At 35.1% G+C, this 25,948-nt stretch overlaps 2 long non-coding RNA genes across 2 annotated transcripts; one reads left to right on the top strand and one right to left on the bottom strand.

Annotated features, from left to right (window-relative positions):
- Positions 1 to 1,985: 1,985 nt before the first annotated feature.
- Positions 1,986 to 2,844, bottom strand: LOC107784080 (uncharacterized). The gene is made up of 3 exons (XR_001647621.2): positions 2,692 to 2,844; positions 2,459 to 2,590; positions 1,986 to 2,267 (listed from the first exon to the last, which is right to left on the bottom strand). It is a non-coding gene; the product is annotated as an uncharacterized LOC107784080 (long non-coding RNA).
- Positions 2,845 to 6,522: 3,678 nt separating this feature from the next.
- On the top strand, positions 6,523 to 7,631 carry LOC107763837 (uncharacterized). Its single transcript, XR_001643120.2, has 2 exons — positions 6,523 to 7,119; positions 7,315 to 7,631. It is a non-coding gene; the product is annotated as an uncharacterized LOC107763837 (long non-coding RNA).
- Positions 7,632 to 25,948: the final 18,317 nt, after the last annotated feature.

Here is a 25,948-nt window from a genome sequence, read left to right as displayed (position 1 = left end):
ACACCGCAACAGACTTATGAAAAGTCCATATTGGAGGATCGGGTTGCACGCCGCAACAGACTTATTAAAAATTCAACATACATATATATATATATATATATATATATATATATATATATATATATATATATATATATATATTGGAGGAGCGGGTTGCACGCCACAATAGAACTGAATGTGAATATATTGTGAGAGCGGGTTGCACGCTGCAACAGAATTGAATGTGAATATATTGTGAGAGCGGGTTGCACGCTGCAACAGAATTAATGGAAATGATAATTGGTTATGACTGCTGAGTTGCCTTCAATTATTATAAATGAATTACCTGATTTATTTCTATTATTGTTGTTGTTACTAATATTGCGTACAGGTTAATGTAAGTGAACCGCCTTAGCCTCGTCACTACTTCGTCGAGGTTAGGCTCAGCACTTACCAGTACATGGGGTCGGTTATACTGATACTACACTCTGCACTTCTTGTGCAGATTTTGGAGTTGGTCCCCGCGACGTACCATAGACTTGCTCGGATTTCAGCTACCAGAGGAGACTTGAGGTATAACTGCATGGCGTCCGCAGTTCTGAAGTCCCCGTCTATTTTACTTTAGTTATGTGTTTATTCCCAGGCAGCTTTATTTTATTCAGACCTTATTTGTATTTATTCGAGAAGCTCGTGCACTTGTGACACCAATTCTGGGATGGTATTTAGACACCATTTTTTTTATGGATTATTCACTATATTTCAAACTTTGCTTCCGCTTTTGTTTCCTTGATTATTAATAATTTAAAAATTATTTAAAAAATTGGTTAATAGTATTCTAACGTTGGCTTGCCTAGCAAGTGAAATGTTAGGCGTCATCACGGTCCGAAGGAGGGAATTTCGGGTCGTGACAGGATATGGAGTCCTTAACTTCATGTGTGCAATATAAATGTTAAGGACATAATGTCCTTAACTTGTATTTGCACCTTCTGTGGTTTAACTTTAGGACCTCGTATCCTTAACTTCATATGTGCAGTGTAAATATTAAGGACATGGTGTCCTTAACTTCATGTGTGCAGTATAAATGTTAAGGACACAATGTCCTTAACTTTATGAGTGTTGTGTAAATATTAAGGACGTGGTGTCCTTAACTTCATGAATGTTGTGTAAATATTAAGGACAAAGTGTTATGTATTTGCACCTTCCGTTGTTAAACTTTAGGACATCATGTCCTTAACTTCATGTGTGCAATGTAAATGTTAAGGATATGACGTCATTAACTTCATGTGTGTAGTGTAAATATTAAGGATACTATGTCCTTAATATTTAAATAGCACTCATAAAGAAAGCCACTACAACATTATACATATACAGCTATGAACTACGTCGTAGCTAAACATGAAAATTTCTATGGCTAAACACTTTAGCCACAATAATTTTTTCCGTAGCATCCGTAGCTACAAGTAGCGTAACTAAAAGTTAGCTACAAACTTTAATATTTCGTGGCTAAGAATTAGTATTTATTGCTACTAGAATTTTTGTGATGTAGCTATATTAATAAAATATTTTACCATGAAATATATATATTTATAGCTAATGATTTTATTCTTTTGCCATGAATAAACCAATTTTGCAGCTATCTTCTATACTTTAGCCACAAAGGGATATTCTGTGGCAAAAGATGTTATTTATTTAGCCACAAAATTCAAATACTAGTTGTGCTCACATATTAGATTTGAATTATAGTATTTATATTTAGCTACGAACCCATAATTTTATAGCTATAAATCGTCAAAGATATCCATGATTTAATTTTTTATTATGTTTTATTTGGTGACTAGATTATTATTACATTTTATTTTTATTTATAAAAAAATTATTTATTAGAGATAATAAATGTTTCTGTCCTATGCGTTGCTATTTTCCTTTTTTACCTCATTAAATATTTTTAAAATTTTCAAATATTCCATATCCATACATCTTTGATCAAACCATATAACACACAATAATAAACTTTGAATATCACTTTATTATACAAATTTACATCAAAAAGTTTCAAAAATTAATTCTAAAATACACATATCTATCTAAAGTAGACTCGATTATTCAACTATAATCTATAAAATTCTGAAGGGTTCCACATCAAAACAAAACTAAGTTCCTAAGTATTTGATCTGGGGATTGAAGATGTTGCCACCAGATGATCTTCTGCGGTCAAGGATGAAGTAATTTTACTCTTTGCATCAAGACTGATGTTTGATTTACTTGTATTCAACAGATTAAAATGCACCCTGTAAATTCAAAAGAAACAAAAATTAGCACAAAAGAATGAGCGAACCATTAATAAAATATGCAAGTTTGATTTGTATAAATGTAAATAGAAGTTGAGAGAGAGAAAAATTATGTTTAGATAATTCTTTTACAAATTTTTTTAGCATATAACAAGAGGGAAAATTCAAAGCAACAAGATAAGAAAACAAACCTGTATACTTTTTTAAAAATATTTGAAAGGATTTTCATCTAATTTTTATTTGTAACGTCTTTTAGACGAACTGTGGCTTCTCCCAACATTACATTATAATCTTCTAGGTTCCACTCAATACCTATCACAATACTGCACAATATCTATCAAACTGTTAGAATATAAATCCAAAAATTCAAATCAAGTAGGTGTATGAGATTGAGAAATTCTAAGATGTAAATACATAAACATACTTGGAAAGAGAGAAGGCGCCGGGCTATCTGGCCAATGATTCCGTTGGTTTGCTATGTACATGTGAAGAGAGAAAGTGTTGTTGAAAAAGGAAATGGGAAAATGGAGGAAAGGGGGAGGCGGCTGGGAAGGGAATGCAGGAGGAGGAGGCTGGGAAGGGGACGCACAAAGTGAGTTTGAAGGGCTTTTATTAGGTTTTGGGGATTTTGGTTTGGACCAATTTGCCTTTATGTTCCTTTTATTTTTGTTAATATATTATTTGCTTCCTTTTATTTCTTACTTAACATAAATACTATAAATGAGAGAAATGTAAGTACTAACAAATACAAGTAAGTAAGAAAATTATCTAGGGAAAATGCAAAAGATTAAATACATAATTTACACTGAGTAAAATAAAAAAATCAACTTGCATGAAATAAAGATTATCTATAATATATTGTACTCTTTACAATATTTTTTGTCCTCTACAATATTGTTAGTTTTGTTGTTTACTCCTATTTCAATTATATTAACTTCTTCATTTTAGTGTTTCATTAGATTATGATAGTTATCAAGTTATTAAAATAGTATTAGACCATTAAATATACAACTTTTCTATTTATCTAACTTGAGTGTAATTAGTGATCAATGTATATAGATACAAACATATTGTCTAAATTTAATATTGCTTATTCAAATCTAATGAAAATTAATTATATGTTTATTTAAATTGTATAGAAAATTACGAGTACAATTTATTTAATATGAATGATGATATACTAATTAGTTTTGTTATACACTCCTATATCAACCATATTAAAATATTAATTTTTTTTGAAGTGAAACTTAATAGTATCGAATTATGTAAACATGATAAAATATCAAATAATAGTCACAAGAGAAACATGATATTTTTCATGTATCTTTATCTTATTTAATTCTCAATTCTTATATTCAATGTATAATTTAATTTATGACAATTAGAAACTTATTAATATAGTAACTAATTATTACATATACATACATACTATACATATACATACACACACACACACACACACACACACACACATACATATATATATATATATATATATATATATATATATATATATATATATATATTGTACAATGTAATTGGTGCAAGATTATAATTTTTAAATTCTATAAAATTAGTCATCCAGGCATTAATTAGCTATAATTCCATTATATTTAATAAGAATTATAATATAATTAGTTTTTCGGACGTAAGTATCAATTAATTTCATAATTCTTTGAAATAGTTATAACACAATTATATAAATATTAATATGAATTATAATGTCGTAAAATTTTTTGTAGTGTTAAATATGTTCATATGTATTTGGAGCTTTGGTCATTTATCAAAACTAAATACACCAAAACCATCACAAAGTTATTCAATATATGAGCATTTATTTAAAAATGAATCATTAGTTATATAAAATTATTCTAAGTACTTATTAAAAACTCTTAAAGTCTTCAATATATGAGGACCTATTTAAAATAAATACTTAAATATAAGAAATTACTCTAATTACTTATATAAAAAAATAGTTAAGTACCAGACATACATAAATTCTCCACAAATATTAATATATTTTGAATTTTTACACCAAATATATATATATAATTAACATCCAAAAATAACAAGGTGCAATAAAATAAATTATGAGCTTGATAAATAAAGTAAATTGATAAGTTTAGAGACTACAAGTAGGCATATAAATGGTCTATTAAAATTAACTTTTGCATATTTAAAGTTTATTAATACTTCAATCTATATATAATTACTATATTTTATGTTATTTTGGAAAAATATAACTTTTATAGTTAAAATTAAATTTTTATAACTTGATATTGTTTGAGCAACTCTTATTTTTGTCATTGAAATAAAGTTATTCACTTATGAAATTTTGTACATATAACTTATTGTGGTTAAAATACTATTATTGAAATGACAATCCTAACTGTACGACTAAAGTTATAGTTAACTCGTATATTTATCGTCACTTTAAATTTGTGTCTAATTAATTTTGTCATGAAAAATATTGTAACTATTATCTAACTATTTTTATTTTCTTAAAATAAGAAGATAAATATTTTTTTGACTACAAATTTTGTTTCAAATTTTTAATGTGGCTAGAAGATTGCTACTGTTAGAGGAAATTTACCTTGTGTCATAAACTAATGATTAGTTACACAATTTATCGTAGCAATAAATTTGTGGTTATATCTTTTTATCGTGATAACTATTGCCATGGCTTTTTAGAACTTGAAGCAAAATTATTTATTTAGTAATATTTTGATTTAAATAGTTTATTGTGACTAAAAGGTTATTGTTTATATTAAGTTTCAACTCGTGGCAAAAATTAATGATTAGCTACGAAATTCTATTAAAGCAAGAAATATGTGGTAATTTAACTTATACTGCCACAACTTTTTATAACTTGAAGCAAAAATATTCATTTACCTACAATATTTTCTTTTAAATATTCTATTATAGCTAAAAAGTTACTATAGCTATAGTAAATTTTAACTCGTGGCAAAAAAACTAGTGATTAGCTACATAAGTCAGTTATAGCAATAAATCTGTGGCTATATCATTTAACTATTGCCATAACTTTTTAGAATTTGAAGCAAAAATATTCATTTAGCTACAATATTTTGTTTTAAATAATTTATTGTGGCTAAAAGGTAACTATTGCTACAGTAACTATTGATGCGTGGCAAAAACTTATGATTAGCTACCAAACTTTATTTGTAGCAATAAATTTGTAGCTATTTAGATAGTTATTGCCACGATTGTTAGCAATTATAGCTAATATGAGGAATTAGCTTTACCAACTTAATTTTTGTGGCAAAGAAATTTTATAGTTTTGCAAATAGCCATAGAATTTTAATTTTTATGGCTATTATTAGGTATTAGCTATAATTTTTAAATTCGTAGCTAAAATTTCGTAGCTATAGATAGGTATTAGCTATAATCTTTTTATATTAATTTTAATAGTGTAGTGGCTATTTTTTCTCAGCATTAAAAATACTGAATAAAAACTACATACCATATTAAAAAATGGCTATCCCATGCCATTTCTACAATATTCTCCTTAACTTCCGAAACTCAAACGCCCACCACGTATTAAGCATTGAATCCTTCATTAATAAGTTGCAGACAAAGAGTCCATCATTTTCCTGAGATGGATTCAAATTTCTAATTCTGTAGATGTAGGTTATAACTTTTGAGGGGCACTATAAAAAAAATTATAATATTTTACAGAATATAGTATCCAGTATCTACTCTCTTCGCCTTAAATTATTTGTCGTGATCTCTAAAAATATTTGTCTCAAATTAATTGTCATTTTAGAAGTTCCAAAGCAAAATTAATTATTATTTTTCATTTAAACCTTAGTATTGATTGTTCTCGAAGACTACAAACTCACAAATCCTTGGTATTAATTGTCTTTTGAAGACTACAAAAATATAAATTGAGTTAATACTCAGAGAAGAGGGATTATATCTTAAGGCATAAATAAGGGTAAAATAATTAAAAATCTTTTTAGTTAATATTTTATTAAGGGGTGTATAAAAGAAAAATGCGGCAAATAATTTGAGACGGGGGAGTACTATAATTGTACTTTTTCAAATTGTTGTGTTTGACCCTTGAAATGTTGCAAGTCTTTGAAAGAATTTGAATGTCTTACATATTATGCCACGGTTAAGAACGTGGAAGAAAATACGCGTTATGTGACAAAGATTCGCCTAAGTATATTAGATTAGTAACCAAGGCAACGACCTGGTCCATGAAATGAATTTTAATATCCCAAATCTACAAAATATTAGAGTCGATTACTGCACACAAAAAATGCATGGAATCCTTCACTCAAATGCACAAACCTAGTCCACAACGTACCCAATCTCTCTCTCTCTATATATATATATAAAGTTGAGAATTGGCCAGCTGTTGTGGCATCCCTCTATAGCCAGCTTTCATATTTATCTTTTTTTCTGATTTTTTTGAATTGTTTCTGTTATTTCACTCCAATTCATTTATTTTTATTAGCCCACTACTCAAAATAATAAATACTACTTAATGACCCAAAACATTAAGCCCGATAGCCGTTTAGTTTTGTCCTTTGACTATAAAACTCCACATAGCCGTTTTGTTTTCTTTAACACACCCCACGTTCTGAGCGAGTCTTCTCTCAAATCCCAAGGTAAAATTCCCGACCTTTCTTCGGTTCATAACATGGGATAGCCGTTTGATTTTTCCAACTATCTTCTCCTAATAATTCTCCATTCATCCTCAGACCCTCCAAAGCATACAACTATACAAGCATACTACCAATGACCTGTCAGTAACACCATTTCAAGCGAGCGTGCTGACGAGTGACTTTCGATTTTCATAATGGTTCAAACAATGTCAACAAATTAGGTTCGTTTATATTTTGCCCTTTACTGCAATATGAATGTGTTTTATGAGTACTGTTATGGTTCTAATGCAATGAACGATACTTGAAATTCTATCTTTGGATATGATTTTGTACGTTTTTTATTTTCTCTGGTGTGCATGTATGGTGGCGCTCCACTGTTTTCTTTTTCTCTTTGCTGATGTCTTTTCTATTTATAGGGAAAGTGATTGATGTACTGAAATGGGAGGAAGAGCTAATCAAGGAAAATGTATTTCCTGGGAATGTCAAATTTTTAGAGGACAAGTATGATAATATGCAGAAAAAATTAGAGGAGTAAGAATGGAGATATGAATAGTATGAAGAAGAGTGTAATTTGAAAAGGAGAGTAATCTTCTATTTTTTTCCTTTTGTATTTGCTGAAAATATTGCTGAAGCTATTAAAAATTATGTATTGAATAGGGGAGAAAATAAAGAGAAAAACGTAAGAAGATTTCTGATGATAGGCGAAGGGAATGGACTTGGTTTCCATTTTATATCTCTTCTTGATTTTGGTTCTTCAAGTGGCAACAGTTCGAGCAAAATGATCAGGTAGCCCATTTTTCTTTTTCTTCCTGTAGTTTAATTTCTTGGCTTACCAACTATAGATTTGTTGCTTAATCTTGGTTTGTACTGAATTCATAGCAGTGGCCAAGGTTTTTACTTTTTAATCCTTAAAAATTCAAGAAGGAAGGTTTAAAAATTGGGAGTGCGTATTTTTTGTGCAGTTATCTATGAATTATTAGCGTAATTTGACTTTGACTTATCATTAAATGTGTACTGTGCATGTCTTTGTTATCGGAAGTCCACAATTCTTTAGTTGGATTGCCACCATTTGTTGTTTTAGTCTTTACTTGGTCGTATTCAAGTGCAATGAGAAGGTTCAACACTTCAGCTTAATCAATGTTAGAAGGAAAAAAAGACAGGTGGGCACATCACAAATTGCATAAAAAAGGTATGGTGGTGTCAAAACATTTATAATGATCATTTTCTTAAGACTCAAACTTTTCTACACAATATAGTTTACCGACTAAAAAGAGTTCCTTAAAGTAGAGCATTCTACTGTGACAGTATAAAAAGGCCAATAGTTCAACAAAGAAGCAAACAAGGACAATTTACTCTAATTAATTAGTGTAAAAAATATGGGTATATAACCCTTTATACTTTAATTATAATTAAATGACATATTCTTTTACTTTAATTCTTTTTTCTACTCTTTGTTCTTGCATTCCTAAATATACAATTGAAAATGAAATTCCATTGCAGATAGTTAACTTTTTGGGAATTTTTTAGAAAGTTTTCGCTCTAAAGGTTTTCTCCCTTCCATCTTTAGTATTTTTCTATTGGTTCATTATTTTTTTTTCCTGAATTTGAATTTCTTTTTACTTAGAATGTGCGATGGTGAGATCGATCTCTGCTCCCTATTACTTATATCATACCTGTAATATTCAAAGTGTGAGGAAGATAATAATGGAGTTGAATGTGATCTTTTGGATATCCCATTGGCTCTTTGTTATGTCTTTGTCGTTTCATGGCTTTGGCTTTAATTATTTTCTTCTTCTTTTGTGTTAGTACTATAGCTAATGACAAGAAGATTTAGGAACTTTCTTTCTTCTATGCTAATCTACCATTAAGAAATTCTTTTGGTGTTACGTTGATTATCATTTGAAAAATTATACTCCACTCTTTTATCCTAGAAAATTGGTATAAGTGTACGCATATTGCATACTTTGTAGAGTATAATAAAAAACAGTGGTGCCTTCTAAACTCCCCCACTTGACCGTGTAAAGACCATAAGTGCAACGAGGTTGGATGTTAATATGAATAAAATAGTCATAATACAAAAAATAGAAATAAAGGCAGCAACACGGATCGGTCCAGCATAATATACTGGAAATTGGTGCACCTGTGTATGAACTTTCAGCATATTATGCCGGAACTCCAACACGCGGAAAGTTCCAGCATAATATACTGGAGATTGGAGTACATGTGTATGAACTTGCAGCATATTATGTTGGACCGGTATATTATACTGGAACTCCAGTATATTATGCTGGAATATTTTTCGGATTTTGAACAGTGTTTTCGTTCAGATTTATCTTTACATGAAAAGTGACTAAATTTCGATTACTTTTGAAATTGTGGCTATTTTTCAATTACTACTTATAAATCTAGCTATTTTTGAATTTCTCCCTAGTTCTTGTTGGCAACATTTGTTGATCACTGTTTCCTATGGGCCTTCTCAGTCCAAGTCCTCAGAAGACAGGACCCATTTTTGGCACTTTAGGCCCAAGTTTGGACATTATTGAAAGGGAAAATGACATTGTATAACCGCTTTAAAAATAATAGTCAAAAAATATTTATTTATTTTTTTGGTATATTTTGTGTATATACACACGCATTATGTATGTTATATACAAAAATTATATAAATTTTATACACTTTTTTGAGCTACCGAATATAAATAATTTCTAACACGAGCTAAAAGTGAAAAAAGCCCTTATTGAAAACATTACGCCACTCGAGCTGGCTGACAATTACCATATTTTAACTCTATGTTAAGGAAAGCTAGTTTAGAAAACCAAATAATATTAAAGAAAGTAAAATGGTCTTAGCTACATATAATTTGTTTTTGAAATGTATTAAAACCTTTTCAGTTAAAGGAAAAATAAGCCTTTGATCTCCAAAAAGATAATATATGAACTTTCTCAAATAATATGCTATACCCAATAAAAGAACAACAAAAAAAGAGATGTAGACATGGTCAAATACTGGAAACTACTTGGTCTCCAAGTCCTATTCTCTTAACTCCAATTGGTCAGACTTGACTTGACTTTCCATTCTTCTCCTAACTCTAACGCCCCAATGATGAAGACATACTCCATGCTCCCTTGCTCCCCAAGCAGCCAAGAAACTATAAATACCATATAATTAAAAAAAGCAATTGCATATATTTGACAATTTAATAAACTAAAGAAGAGCTTATTTTCTTTACTTAATTCTTGAAGAAGAAGAGACATGGCACAAGTTGGACCCTATATTGCTGAAATTCATGTAATGCGGAAGCTCCACAAGGAGAAAATGAAGGTGACAGAAGTGGAAACAATCAAGAAAGAAATGGTTGTTGACGAAGATAAAACATGTTTAGTGAGAAGTTATTTTTGGGTGCGGAAGAAAGTCAAGTTATTGCTCCGTTGTAGCACACCTACAACATGGGACTACAAAGATGCCTAGCTAGCGCACACATCAAACTATTCGAGTTAAATGATACTTTTTTCGTTCTACTTATTGGGCAAAGTTTGAGTTGATACGAAGCTTAAGCTAGCATTTTGACATAAATTTGATTGAACCTTGAAAATAGAGTTTTTTTTAAAGTTATGTTGAAAAATAGTTTTTGCAAGTTGAAATTGTGTTTGGACATACATTTTATTTGAAAAGATGTTGAAATTTTGTGAATGTGTCGGAAATAGCATCTCTATCTTCCAGGATAGAGGTAAGGTCTGCGTACACACTACCTTCCCGAGATCCCACTTGTGGGATTATACTGGGTTATTTGAAGAAAGTTAAAGTTTTGTGAGTGGAAGAAAAGTTTTCACCCAAAAACTGTCCTAAATCAGTTTTTGGGAACTTAAAAATTTTTGAATTTTTTTTACCAAAACATGATCATAATTCCATGGACAAACAATATTTTCAATTTGTTTTTGAAAAAAGTAGCAAAAATTTATATTCAAACGGGAGCTAAGAAAGAAAGAAAGAAAGACTTTTGAAACTTATTGTCATGGCTCACCACATCATCATGCCACGTAGGTGCCAGTTGGCAAATATTTTTGTCATATGGAAAGCTTACATATGAAATAGACAAGCACATGTGGGAAGGTTCCAGAGAAATATGGAGATTTCTCATGGAAGACCTTAGAACCATATGGAATTGCTAGGAAAGTCCTTAGAAGATTCTAGCTATGTACACTACAAGAAAAAGCCTTATTTACGATCAACTTTTAGGGACGAGTTAATAATCCCGTCGCTAATAATATATGTATTGGGAGGAGATTATACTGCGGTCCTTAATGCTTTATTTTATTGCGAAGGTATTAAATCTGGTCCCTAAAAAAAATAGTAGCTAGTCCCAAATTATAATTGAGGGGCGACAAATCTAATACCAAAATATTAAAAAACTATTATTTTCTAAAAATCAGGCGCTAAAACTAAAAAGTAAAAGGCTCTAAAAAGTAAATTAAACAAATGCTCTGTATTCTCAAAACCGCATCAGCTCTGCCCTAATCTTCGCCTAGCTAATTTAGAGCCCATCTCGTTTATCTGTGTTTTGAAAAAACACAGATTGTGAATCTGGTCGTGTGCGAATTCAACTCTGCCCTAGTTTCCATCTCGCTCGTTTGAGAATTCAAGGTATGCCTCCTCTTTCAAGTTGCTCTTTTTCTTCTCTAAGTGTTCTGATTCCGCTTATTGCACCTTTATTCGAGTTCTTCCTCTTCTTCTTCTTCTTCTTCTTCTTCTTCTTCTTCTTCTTCTTCTTCTTCTTCTTCTTCTTCTTCTCTAACATTAAAAAATTGGTAAGATTTCATAATCTGGTATTTTTTCGTTTATATAATTAGTGAAAAGATTATTGGGTTGGGATTCCTAATTTGATAATTTAATTTTTTGAAGTGTATTCAAGTTTGTAGCATATTGTCCGAAGAATTTTATTTTATACAGAGTGCATACAAGTTTTGAAAAAGCTAATTATTTTATGAATGACATATTAGTTTTATGTATTCAGTGAGGGATTTTGCGAGCCAAAACAGGGACTAGCGTTGTTATTCCTATTGCAGTTTTCATTTTACATCTGAAAAGATTTCAACTAAATTCATTTATACCTCATAGCCCTTCTCGTCTCTACTGGCAATTGTATTTTAGCATATCTGAACAATAATAGCATTTGGGAAGATTGTAATTTCTTGTTGTTGTGTTGTGAGATAGATATATTGGTGTATGTAGTTTACATATGAAAAAAGTTTTCATTTTTCTCTGTTCTTTCTTCATCATCCAGAACTATAAGGAGAAGTTAGTTTATGAGCGCCAAGTAATGTCAAACATACAACTAATAGAGTATAAATTGAAAATTTTATGAACAAACGCTGATTTCGAAAAAAGTAATTTTGTTTTTGGAAAAAAAGGAAAAATTTCTTATGTCCAAACAGGCTCTAATTTTCCAACAAAATCCAAAATTCCACTCAAAAAATGCTAATTGGGCCCACATCTCGAAACCTGACAAAAGTTATAAAATATGAATGCCCATTCAACCACGAGTCTAACCATATCAAATTTACCAAATTCCGACATTAACTCGACCTTCAAATCCTCAAATCTTATTTTTAAATCCCTAGGCCCAAATCCTCGAATTACACCTAAAAAATACGTAATGTAGTCAAAATAATCGATGATAATTCAATATTATTGACTAACAATGATCATAAGTGACTTACCTCAAGATTTTCCATGAATTCTCGCTCAAACATCGCCTCATCGCGTGTTTGAAATATCCAAAAATAAAAAAATCTCGGACCCCTCTATTTTTGTACACTGTCTCGAGGTTCCGCTTCTGCGGATTTTTTTTAACCGCATTTGCGGTTTCGCTTTTGCGGTGAAGCTACTACTTCTGCGACTGCCTTCGCTTCTGCGGACTCGCTTCTACGGTCCAGTCCCTCCTTAGCCCAGGCCGCATCTGCGACCATTTTGTCGCTTCTACGAGGCTTCGTCCGCTTCTTCGGACCTCACGCTTCTGCGAGGCTTCGTCTGCTTCTGCAGACCTCACGCTTTTGCGATGCCAAGCTCGCTTCTGTGAGCTCGCACCTGCGTGATAATTTCTGCAGGTGCGATTGCATCAGTAGGCATAAAATCCCAGCTTTATTCTAAGTCCAAATTTGATCCGTTAACCATTTGAAACTCAACCGAGGCCCCGGAGACCTCAACCAATTATACCAATAAGTCCCAAAATATCATACGAACTTAGTCGAAGCCTCAAATCACATCAAACAATGCTAAAAGCACGAATCATACCCCAATTCAAGTTTAATGAAACTAAGAAATTCTAACTTCTACATTCGATGCCGAAACCTATCAAATCAAGTCCGATTGACCTCAAATTTTGCACATAAGTCATAAATGACATAACGGGCCTATAAAAAATTTTAGAACTAGATTCCGACCCCGATATCAAAAATTCAACTCCCCGATCAAACTTCCAAACTTAAACTTCCTATGTTCGCCATTTCAATCCTAATTTAACTACGGGCTTCCAAAAGTTTTTTCAGACACACTCCTAAGTCAAAAATCGCCATACGGAGTTATTGGAATCATAAGAACTCTATTCCAGAGTCGTTTACATATAAGTCAACATCCGATTAACTATTTCAACTTAAGGTTTAAATCTTGGAACTAAGTGTTCCAAATTCATTCTGAAGCCTCCCCGGCAAGTCATATATTTATAATTGAACACAGGATAAGAAGTAAATGGGGGAACGGGGCTGTAATACTCAAAACGACTGGCCGGTCATTACATTCTCCCCCTCTTAAACAAACATTCGTCCTCAAATGGGTTTAGAATTATTCCTGGAGTCTCAAATAGGTTTGGATATTTGCTCTGCATCTCCCGCTCAGTCTCCCAAGTAGCTTCTCTGACTGGCTGGCCTCTCCACTGCAGTTTCACTGAAGCTATATTCTTTGATCTCAACTTTCGAACCTACCGGTCCAAAATGGCCACTGGCTCCACATCATGAGTCAAATTACCATCTAACTGCACTGTATTGAAATCCAAAACATGAGATGGATCTCCGACATACTTCCGGAGCATAGATACATGCAACACTGGATGAACACCCGATAGACTAGGCGGCAATGCAAGTTCATAAGCCACCTCTCCAATCTTCTTAAGTATTTCAAAAGGCCTAATATACCAAGGACTCAACTTGCCCTTCTTCCCAACTCTCATAACACCCTTCATAGGCGAAACTTAGAGTAGTGCCTTCTCTCCTACCATGTAATCAACATCGCGAACCTTCCGGTCGGCATAACTCTTTTGTCTAGACTGTGCCGTGCGAAGTCAATCCTGAATCAACTTAACCTTCTCCAAAGCATCCCGAACCAAATCAGTACCCAATATCCTAGCCTCACCCGGCTCAAATAAAGCCTCATACGGAGCCATCTGAATGCTCAATTGGTAGATGTTATTGTAAGCAAACTCTGCAAGTGGCAGAAACTGATCCCAAGAACCCCCAAAATCTATAACACAAGCACAAAGCATATCTTCCAATATCTGAATAGTGCGCTCGGATTGTCCATCCGTCTGAGGGTGAAATGTTGTACTCAACTGAACCTGTGTGCCTAACTCTCGCTGCACTGCTCTCCAAAACTGTGATGTAAATTGTGTGCCCGGTATGAAATGATTGACACTGGCATATCATGAAGGCGAACAATCTCACGGATATAAATCTCAGCCAACCGCTCCGAAGAGTAAGTAGTCCCAACTGGAATAAAATGCGCGGACTTGGTCAACCGATTCAAAATTACTCAAATAGTATCAAACTTCTTCAAAGTCCGTGGGAGTCCAACTATGAAGTCCATGGTAATACGCTTCCATTTCCACTCCGAAATTTCAAGTCTCTAAAGAAATCCACCCGATCTCTGATGCTCGTACTTCACATGTTGACAATTTAAACACCGAGCTACAAACCCAACTATATCTTTCTTCATTCTTCTCCACTAATAGTGTTGTCTCAAGTCCTGATACATCTTTACGGCACTCGGATGAATGGAGTACCGCGAACTGTGGGCCTCCTCAAGAATCAACTCCCGCAGTCCATCTATATTTGGCACACAAATTCGGCCCTGCATTCTCAACATCCCATCATCTCCAATAGTAACATCTTTGGCATCACCGTGTTGAAATGTGTCCTTGAGAACAAGCAAATGGGGATCATCATACTGGCGCTCTTTAATGCGGTCATATAAGGAAGATCGAGAAACCACACAAGCTAGAACCTGACTGGTCTCCGAGACATCTAATCTCACGAACTGATTGGCCAAGGTCTGAACATCAACTGCAAGAGGCCTTTTACCAACAGGAATGGATGCAAGGCTACGCATACTCACCGCCTTTCTACTCAAGGCATCGGCCATCACATTGGCCTTCTCGGGATGATACAGAATAATAATATCATAATCCTTTAGCATCTTTAACCATCACTGTTGCCTCAAATTTAGATCCTTCTGTTTGAACAAGTGCTAGAGACTCTGATGATCTGTAAATACCTTACAAGACACACCATAGAGATAGTGCCTCTAAATCTTTAGAGCATGAACAATAGCTGCCAACTCTAAATCATGAACATGGTAGTTCTTTTCAAGTGGCTTCAACTGGCGCAAAGCATAAGAAATCACTCTACCCTCCTGCATCAAGACACACCCAATACCGATCCGAGAAGTATCACAATACACTGTATAAGAGCCTGAAGTTGAAGGCAAAACTAGAACTAGAGTTGTGGTCAAGGCAGTCTTAAGTTTCTGAAAGCTCTCTTCATACTCATTTGACCACCTGAATGGGGCACCTTTCTGGGTCAATTTTGTCACAACCCCAAAATCCTAAACTATCGTGATGGCGCCTATCTCAGTACTAGGCAAGCCGACAATATCAATAACCCACAATTTCCTTTAAATTTAAAAACGTAACATTTAATTCAATACCAAAGATCTAGCAATTTTTGATACAACACTCCTAAAACCTGGTGTCACTTAGTACATGAGCATCTAATGTGAGTACAAATCTGGAAAATACGGTCTATAATAGTTTGAGACCAAATACAGTAAACAAGGAGATAGAGAAGGAGAGACAAGGTATGCGGAACATGACAGCTACCTCAAAATCTCCTAAAAGTCAACTGCACGAAATGATCAACACCCGCTATATTCAGGAACACCTGAATCTGCACACGAAGTGCAGGGTGTAGTATGAGTACAACCAACTCAGCAAGTAACAATAATAACTAAGGAACTGAAGATAATGACGAGCTACACAGTCATAGTCCACTTTCAGTAGTTCCAGCAGAGAATAGATATGCTTTCAAATCCGGTAGTTTAAGTCAAATCAATATTATACAGTTCAATTCCAAGTAATCCGGATATAAATTCTTTCAGAGATTTTACAACAATGACAGATAGCAACTAAGTGCAACAACAAATGTAAAGCAAGTATAGCCTCTCAGGCAATAGTCACTCAACTTATCACAACAACTCAACCACTCGGCACTCAGCCCTCAACACTCACACTCAATGGGTACCCGCGCTCACTGGGGGTGTATACAGACTCCAGAAAGTCTCCTACAGCCCAAGCGCCATAATCTGTACGGACAACTCACGTGCTATAATATCCTGCATGGATAACTCACATGCCATAATATCCTTACCTCACCGACAGGCCCTCGGCCTTACTCAATCCTCAGCCTCTCAAGTCTCTCGGGCTCTCAGAAATCACAAAGATCAGCCCAAACAAAGATAACATAGTATATCAACAAATATCCAGAAAGACTGAGGTATAATACGCAAGAAAAATCATGACTGAGTACAAGACATCAATTAGCAAATAATTCAACAAGTACGCGACCTCTACGGGTCTCAACAGTACTATAGCATAGCCTAAGCATGATTTATAACATGATTTATAGTCAAATTTCTTCAACACATAGAGATCATATAGCTAACAATAAATTATTCAACTTTACAGTTTTCCGGGACGGACCAAGTCACAATCCCCTCGGTGCACGCTCACACGCCTGTCACCTAGCATGTGCGCCACCTCCAAAATAATCACATGATACCAAAATTCGGGGTTTCATACCCTCAGGACCAGATTTATAGCTGTTACTTACCTCAACCCGTGTAATTATTTATTCCGCTATGCCCTTGCCACGAGAATTGGTCTCCGAAAGCCTCGTATCTACCCACAATTAATTCGAATCAGTCAATACAAATTATTGTAATAAATTCCATAAGGAAATACTAATTTTTCCAATAAAATCCGAAATTAACTCAAAAATCGCTCGTAGGGCCCACGTCTCGGAACCCGACAAAAGTTACAGAATATGAACATCCATCCAACCACGAGTCCAACCATATAAATTTCACCAAAATCCGACGCCAACTCGACCCTCAAATCTTCAATTAAAGTCTATGAAGATTTCTACCATTTTCAACCCAATCCTTACCCATTTGAACTTAATAATCCTTCCATAACCTTATTGGTATGTATATATGATACTCTACACCAAAGAATCATACTATTAATCACCCATCTTTATTCCAAATCCGAAATTGAAGAATTAGGAAAAGAAATTCTTACATCTTTGAAGCCCTAGCAAGATCCTTGTGAAATCTTCAAACCTTGAACAAGAATTGATAGATAAATCACTAAGTCTTCACTTTCTCTCTCTAAAATGCTCTCACCACTCTCTAAAATATCAGATTTTTGGTTAAAAAAATGAGCTTCAAGGGCTATAAATCGAAGTTGGGTTGGGTCAAAAATTAGAAAGAATGAAAGCTCCGACGCAGATAATTTGGCCTCCAAAGCTGGGTGTTACTGACCCGGTCTGCGGTCATTATGCGGCCCACATACTTTTTATGCGGTCGCATAATGCACCGCAAAATAGGTCTGCGGTCGCATAATGCACCGCAGATTTTCCTCAATCTTGCCCCTCTCCTGATCCACTTTGCGACCATTATGCGATCCGCAGAGTGATTCTGCGACCGCATAGTGGTCACAGAAATGACCTTTTTCCGACAAAATTTTAATTTACACATCGGTGCATTGTTCAACCCAAAAAGTTCAAGCCGTGGTGAGTTTCTCGGCACCACCAAACCTTAATTTCCTTAGTAAAATTTCTCCGGGGTCGTTACACATTAAATTCTAAACCTTGGAACTAAGCGCTCCAAATCATTTCAAAACCTCACCAAACCCAAACCAATTATCCCAGCAAGCCAAATAACAATTGTAATTCACAATTTGAGCAGTAAATGGAGGAAGGAGATTACAATAGTCAAAACGACTGGCCGGATCATTACAAATTTAGTCATGGGCGCTGCAATAGACGAGAAGCCCTCCACAAAGCGACGATAATACCCGGCCAAGCCGAGAAAACTCTGAATCTCAGTAGCTGAAGATGGCCTAGGACAACTCTGAATTGCCTCTATCTTCTTCGGATCCACCTGAATTCCGTCACTGGACACTATGTGTCCCAAGAATGCCACTGAACTAAGCCAGAACTCACACTTAGAGAATTTGACATAAAGTTTCTCCTTCCTCAGCCTCTGTAGTACAATACTCAAATGTTGTGCATGTTCCTCCTTGCTACGTGAGTACACCAGGATATCATCAATAAATACTACGATGAACAAAATCAAGATACGGCTGGAATACATTATTCATCAAGTGTATAAACGTTGTTGGGGCGTTGGTCAGCCCAAAAGACATCACGAGAAATTCATAGTAACCATAACAGGTCCTGAATGTCGTCTTTAGAATATCCAAATCCTGAATTTTCAACTAGTGATACCCAAATCTCAAATCAATTTTGGAGAACACCCTCGCTCCCTGAAACTAGTCAAATAAATCATCAATACGGGGCAAAGGATACTTGTTCTTGATTGTAACTTTATTCAACTGCCTATAGTCGATGTAAATCCGCATAGTACCATCTTTCTTTTTCACAAACAGAACCGGTGCACCCCAAGGTGACACACTAGACCTAATAAACTCCTTATCAAGAAGTTCTTGAAGTTGCTCTTTCAATTCAGCTAGTGACATACGATGTGAACAACTAATTTTTGACCACACCCAAATTCTATATCATTTTAGTGTAAATATTTCTTTTAGATCTAATATTAATATTTTAAACTTTTATCTCACTTTTAGTAGAATTTATCTGAGAAAATTGATATATATATATATATATATATATATATATATATATATATATATATATATATATATATATTAAGTTTTTAATAAATAAGCTATGATATTTTAGTTAGTATAATTTAACTATAGTGTAAATATTTAGTTTTCTTATGTATATGATATTTACGTCTCAAAGTAGTTGGCTAATATTTTTAGTTACATTTACTATCTTTTCTTTATTTCTTATATATATTTTACTCTCTTTTCTTTATTTCTTATATATATATAACAAAAGAGTCAATAACAAAAATAACAAAAGAATCTATAAAAAACAAAAGTAAAAGATTTCTCTAAAAACTACCTAAACACTCACGTCCCCAATCCCCTGACTTCTCATATTCTTGCTAAACTCCCCTCTCCCTTACGTTCCTTTCCCCACTTCCCCCACTCAGCACTACTTCCTCACATCAATTACTACAACCCACATACATTTATATATAATTGACATCTTGGAACAGAGGGGGGGATAAAGAGAATTGAGTAAAGAGAAGAAGAAAGAGCATTGTTCTTTTAGAGTAAATATTCATTTGGAAAACTATTTAGTTAAGTTAATTAGTAAGAAGCCGGAGTTCAAGATTTCGTTCGTGGTTCTAAAAAGCATTACTAGCTTTGAAAATCAGTAGATTGTAGCTGTGATTTTGTTGAAATCTTCACAAAAAGGTTCATCTCCGTCTCTTTAATATTTGGCCTCATTAAAGCTTAAGTATGATGAGTAATTTGTGTTTTACTTAAAAAATTGATAAATGATCGTTGGAATTTAGAGTCTAACTCAAAAGTGCCATGGAGCCCATTTCATTCATTTTTTTTTTGCTTAATCTGGCTTTGTTTCTCGTGTGTAAATGTTGGAGTATTTGCTCTTGTCAAAAGGTTTAAAGCTCTTAAAGATGAGTGCCCAACGTAACATTTTATTCTTTAGTTGTTCTTTTAAAAGTTCTTTTGTAGTGTTTGGTTAAAGAAATTTTCTAGTCCTTTAAAATATGTATTGGTTTTGGGTCCTGTTTATTGCTTCTAAGTGCTTGTTGTCATTTAATTATTTTCATGTGCTTGAATGTTACTAGCTGTCCGGGGCACTAAATTGCCATGCCATCTTGCTGTTTTGATTGATTTGTTTAGATACTTATTGTGGTGAATTTGAATCACCTAATTAGTTTTGGCTTTTAGGATATAAAAGGAGGCAGCTTTATACTCACTCAATGAAAGGTTCACATGATACATTTGAGGAGTTAAAATTGGGTGGGGTGCAGTAGTCTTTAGATGGTTCTTTTTTATTGCTTTTAATTCACATTTTCCTATTCTACTAGTATTTTACTTTACTTTTCATCTTCTTTGAGTGGTTTGGGTGTTATGTGCTGGATGCCTTATTCTGTTGATTTGAAAAATGAATATTCAAAGAAAATGCTCCAGGCGCGACTTAATCTATCATCGTGATTGTGTACACGTTCGCGTGACATAATTACGATTTTCAAAATAATTTAAGGTACGCGTTCGCGCAACTTTGGCCAAGCTTTCTTAAATAATTAAGTGTTGTGAATTATGTACACGTACGCGTGACATGATTCTTGACACGCCAAATAAAAAGAGTACACGTACGCGTGACTCGTTTCGAGATAATTTCATAATTACGAATAATCAAGCAATTAAAAGCGGTAAAAAGGTAAATTTACATAGGCTCTAAAATGAGTAATTAAATAATTTAATTAAGTCAGGTATGATTAAAGCGACTATGTTAAAATCACAAAATCCGAGAGTGCCTCACACCTTCTCTCGGGTTAACAGAATTCCTTACCCGGTCTTCTGTGTTCGTGGACCATAAAACAGAGTCAAATTTCCTCAATTTGGAATTTAAAATAAATCGGTGACTTGGGACACCAGAAATTATCCCAAGTGGTGACTATGAATCTAATAAATAATCTCACTTCAATTAATGTCACTTAAATTGGAAAAACTCTCTATCCCTAAGGAAAAGGGAGGTGTGACAGCTCTGGCGACTCTTATGGGGATAAGAACCCAGAACTTCTGGTTCGTGGTTCATAATTCGAGCTTATAAGATGATCTATACTTGGCTTTATTGATTTGATGTTATTACTGCGTTTTTGGGCCTAATGTGCTAATTGTCGCTTATTTACCGCTTTGATATTATTTGAATTGTATTAAACTGTCTTCTTACACCTCCCTTCTAAGTCTTCTGAATTTATGGTGTACACGTGCGCGTGGCCCAATTTTCTGTTAGAAGTCATACCAATTAGAACGAGGCTGGGTCAGTAACTAGGCCGGGAAGACTTTCGTGCTCTCGGTACGTTGCCCCCACCTTGGCTCGAGCTGTCTGCTTGGGTAAGCCAGGTCTAAAACACTCCCCCTAGGATTTAAATCTAGAATAACATAGCCTCATACTGAATCCCTAGTAGGAACGTTTGTTTGCATCATGTGCATTTGACTTTGGGAACTTAATACAGGGGTTGGGTCCGTCTAGGACAGGTGTACTCGAGAATTACATGATAATCCTGATGCATCTTATGTGCTACTTGTGCATTATGTTTGATTTGGTTTGTGCATGTTGATCGGTTTCTAAAAATAAAAATAAAAATATGAAAATTTGAGGGAAAACTAGAAGGAAGAAAATATGAGAGAGAAACTTTACCCGATTTTCGAAAAATCTCAGTATTTACCCCAAAAAGATTATTACAAAATAAGCCTGAATTTTTTAAAAAATGCCATCCTATTCCTGAAATATTTACGAATTATGCGGGCCTGATTCTCACCGGATGTGAGATACGTAGGCAACCTTCATAGGGTTCGGCCCCATTTTTGCAAAAATATGTGCAAGTTGTTTTTGGTCAAAACAAATAAGCCAAACCGGCTTCGGTTAATCTCGAGCCGTTTCTGTCTGAATAGCCTCAGAACATCTTCAAAATTATCGAAGGGCTGTTCTCGCAAGAACGGACGTGTCTGTCAATTGGGCATTACCTTTGCCATAATGCCCTTCCCCTGCCCTAAAGCTATCAATGGAAGTACGAAGGGGCCATAATTGCAAAATAGCCACCCTCTCTTTGATTTTTCTTAAATTGAGTTATTTACAAAAGATTGTTTTACAAAACGAGTGCATTGGTTCTGTCTTTTGAGACTAGTGTCAACCCTAATCTTAACCACCCACAGGTACAAAATGAGCACTGCCTAGAATACACCGTTGACGGTAGTAGACAAGGCTCCACTTCAGCTTCAGTTGTGGCGGTATGACTTAGGAGAAGATGGTCAGAAATGGGTCACCAAGCACCTGGGAGCCCTCACAGATATTATGAAAATTAAACTACGGGACGATTTGATTGAGGCACTAGTGACTTTTTGGGACCCCGTTCACAATGTCTTCCGCTTCTCCGATTTTGAGCTTATCCCACTTTAGAAGAGATAGCTGGATATTCCGGGTTTGGCAGGGATTTGAGAAACCAGAAGCTCATATTCTCGAGGGCTCACTCTGTACACCGATTCTTTGATCTTCTGAACATCAGTAAGCAAATCAGAAAGACCAACGTAGTCGAAAGGTGTTGTTCTTTCTACTTCATGTACTCTAGGTTCGGGCAGCCAAATGGGTTTGAAATGCATGAAAAGGGCCTTAACAACAAGCAGAACAAAGACACATGGCAGATTCATCGTCGCTTCGCCTTCATAATGGCGTTTCTGGGAATTATGGTCTTCCCAAACGAGAAGCGGACAATTGATACCCGCATAGCCAGGGTTGTATAGGTCCTCACTACCAAAGAACATCACACTCTTGCCCCGATCATTCTATCAGACATTTATTGGGTGTTGACATTGTGTAAGTCCGGGGTAAAATTCTTCGAAGGGTGCAATATTTTGTTACAAATGTGGTTGATTGAGCATCTCCGACATTACCCCAAGTTCATGAGCTATGGTCCGAGCAAGGACAATTTCATTAAGATTTACGAAGAAAGAGTAAAAGATTACAACTCTCTAGAAGGGGTGGAAGCCTGGATATCCCACCTAAGATCTTTAAATGCAAGTCAAATTGAGTGGACTTTAGGATGGCTCCCGGTAAAAGAGGTGATACACATGTCGGCCCTAACAAGTTATTTGCTGCTGTTGGGTTTGAGAAGTGTCCAGCCGTATGCGCCACAGAGAGTTCTAAGACAGCTAGGAAGGTATCAAGTAGTGCCTGAGGATGAAGATTTGAGTGTGCAAGTGATTGAGCTACACCCTGAAGCCCCACTCCCCGAAGCTTTAATCCAGCAAATTTGGAATGGTTGTCGCTACATAAAAGATGATACTCAGGTTCCAGATCCTGCGAGAGGTGAGGTAGATCCGGGTTATGCTATATGGTTTGGAAAGAGGTCTCGCGTGGATGATGAGTTAGAGCCCGAGCCCAAAAGGCCCACAAAAGGCCGCATGTTCAAGCCTTTGATGATAAAACCCAAGAACGGTTGGCCTGAGGTGAAAGGGAAAAGGGATACAAAGCAACTATTCATGCCTTAGAAGAATGGCTGAGAAACCTCAATTTTGAGAAAGACTTGCAAGCACAAGAAGCCAAAGGGGAAAAAAAGAGTCTGATCCACAAAAATGAAGCCCTTCGTGCCCAACTTCAACAGATGAAGAAAGCCTCTGAGGTACCAGCCAGAAGTTGGAAAGATCAAAAAACCATTTCCAGACTGATGGAAAAGGTGCAAGATTATGATGTCATCTTGGCAAACACTGAAAAGGCATTGGACAAAGCCAAGGAAACAATCGTACAGTTAAATGAGGAGGCCAAATCTAGTAAGGATTGCCAAGTAACAAAATTTGAAGAAGAGAGGGCTCAGTTTGAGAGAGAGAAAGTCCATTGGGTATGTTCGGAAGCTCAGCTCCATGCACAGTTGGAAGAAATGAGAAGGTACAATAGAGCATACCAACATGTAGATTTTGATAGGGAGAGGGCCCAGGCAAGACTCGAGCAGGCTAGACTTCGGGCTCAGTTGGAGTCAGCTTTAGATCACGAGGGCCACATAAGAGAGATATCCACCACTCGCCAGCAGCAGTTACAAGATCAAGACTAGAATTTTCAGTACTTCAGAGAGCAAGTCCATGTTTGGTTGTTTATACCGCTCAAAGTTATGTGAACTGCCAAGGGATGGATTATGAGAAGTTTTTGGAGCATGCACCTACTTTTTCACATCATCTTGTAGCAGAGTTAGAGAGGATGTACCGTATATTGGGAGGTCAGACAGGGCAATCCCCACCATGAGTAGATGTTCCAATGGTTGAAAGCAAAATATTGTGGAGTTGAAACATAGTCGTAGTTGTTAGGATTTTCCATGTAGCAGTTATGTTCTAGTTTGAGTCATTGTAAAGTCTTTTAAATCATTGTTTTTAGTCTTGTCAGAGTCTCTTAAGTCATTTTCGATGTAATGTCCTTTCTGTCATTGTATTTTGAATTGTTTCGCTTTGTTTTAAAAAAAACCAAGACTATTATTGTTTTTCCCTGAACTACGTAATGGTATGATGCATGTGGCGTCATGATATATAGGCAATCCCCATCGGATGCGATGATAACCATAATTAATCTGAAAAATTGCATAATAACAATAAATTAAAAAAAAGAAAAGAAAAGAGAGCGTTAAATTCAAGATGAAAATAAACCAATAAGTCGTGATGAAGCATGAAGCCTTCCAAACTCATTCTAGAAATGAAAATGGCATTAGGTGCATGACATACAATGTGTGATTAATATTTGCAAAATGCCTAACTCTAACACCTTTGTTGTTTGTCATCTATAAAGATAAGGTTAAACAGAGGTGGTTGGTTTGTGGTTTAAACTGGTGACTCACCCTTACAACACGAGATCAAAAGGAAAAAGTAGAATGGCAAACAATAGTGAGAATGAGTCAGATAATTATGATGTCTATGGAAAATTGGTCGAACAAGGTACGAGACTGGTTGAAGAAGTAAGGGTGTTGAAACAACAATTGGCAGAGATGTACCAAGCTTGGGTGAATGGACAGGCACCGCCCCCACTACCCATAGGGACTTCGAATAATTTTCATAATGTGTCAGTTGCAAATCAAGTGCCCATCTCCATAACAAGTAACCCATTGTACCAACCTGGATTTAGTCCGAGCATTAACCTTCTCACTATCCCTAGTACCTCCATTCCACGTCCCCCAACCGCACCCCTCAGAAATGACCCACCTACTGTACTCATTGTCCCTACTTTCATTGTTCCCCAACCGGCTCTCACTCAAAAGCTCAACAATGATCCACAACTGAATGCTCATGATGCCCAACATTACTCTCCAGAACTAACTTTCAAGGTTCCAGATTCATACAAGCATACTACTCAGAACATGTTCCCAGTTGAGATCGAAAAGCCTGACAAGAATATGGAACAAGAGGAAATGACCAGAAAAATGAAGAGCTTGGAACAAACCATGAGAAACATACATGGTTTAGGAAGCCACAAGAGTGTTTCGTTCAACGATTTATGAATGTTCCCCCATGTTCATTTGCCGCTCGGCTTTAAGACCCCCAAGTTTGACATATATGATGGTCATAGTGATCCTGTGGCCCATTTGAAGAGGTATTGTAACCAATTAAGGAGAGAAGGAGGCAAAGAAGAATTACTTGTGGCTTATTTTAGGGAAAGTTTAATGGGAATTACATCAGAATGGTTCATAGATCAAGACATCTCTTACTGGCACGTTTGGAACTACATGGCTCAAGATTTTGTCCAACAGTTTCAGTATAAAATTGATATAGTGCCATACCGCTCCTCTCTCGTCAACATAAAGAAGAAACCAACATAAAGCTTCAGAGAATATGCAATCAAA

This window comes from Nicotiana tabacum, chromosome 12 (assembly GCF_000715075.1).
Source record: "Nicotiana tabacum cultivar K326 chromosome 12, ASM71507v2, whole genome shotgun sequence".
NCBI classification, from domain to species: Eukaryota; Viridiplantae; Streptophyta; class Magnoliopsida; order Solanales; family Solanaceae; genus Nicotiana; species Nicotiana tabacum.
Note: the sequence above shows the minus strand (reverse complement) of the source record. Positions and strands in the feature narration are given on the sequence as shown.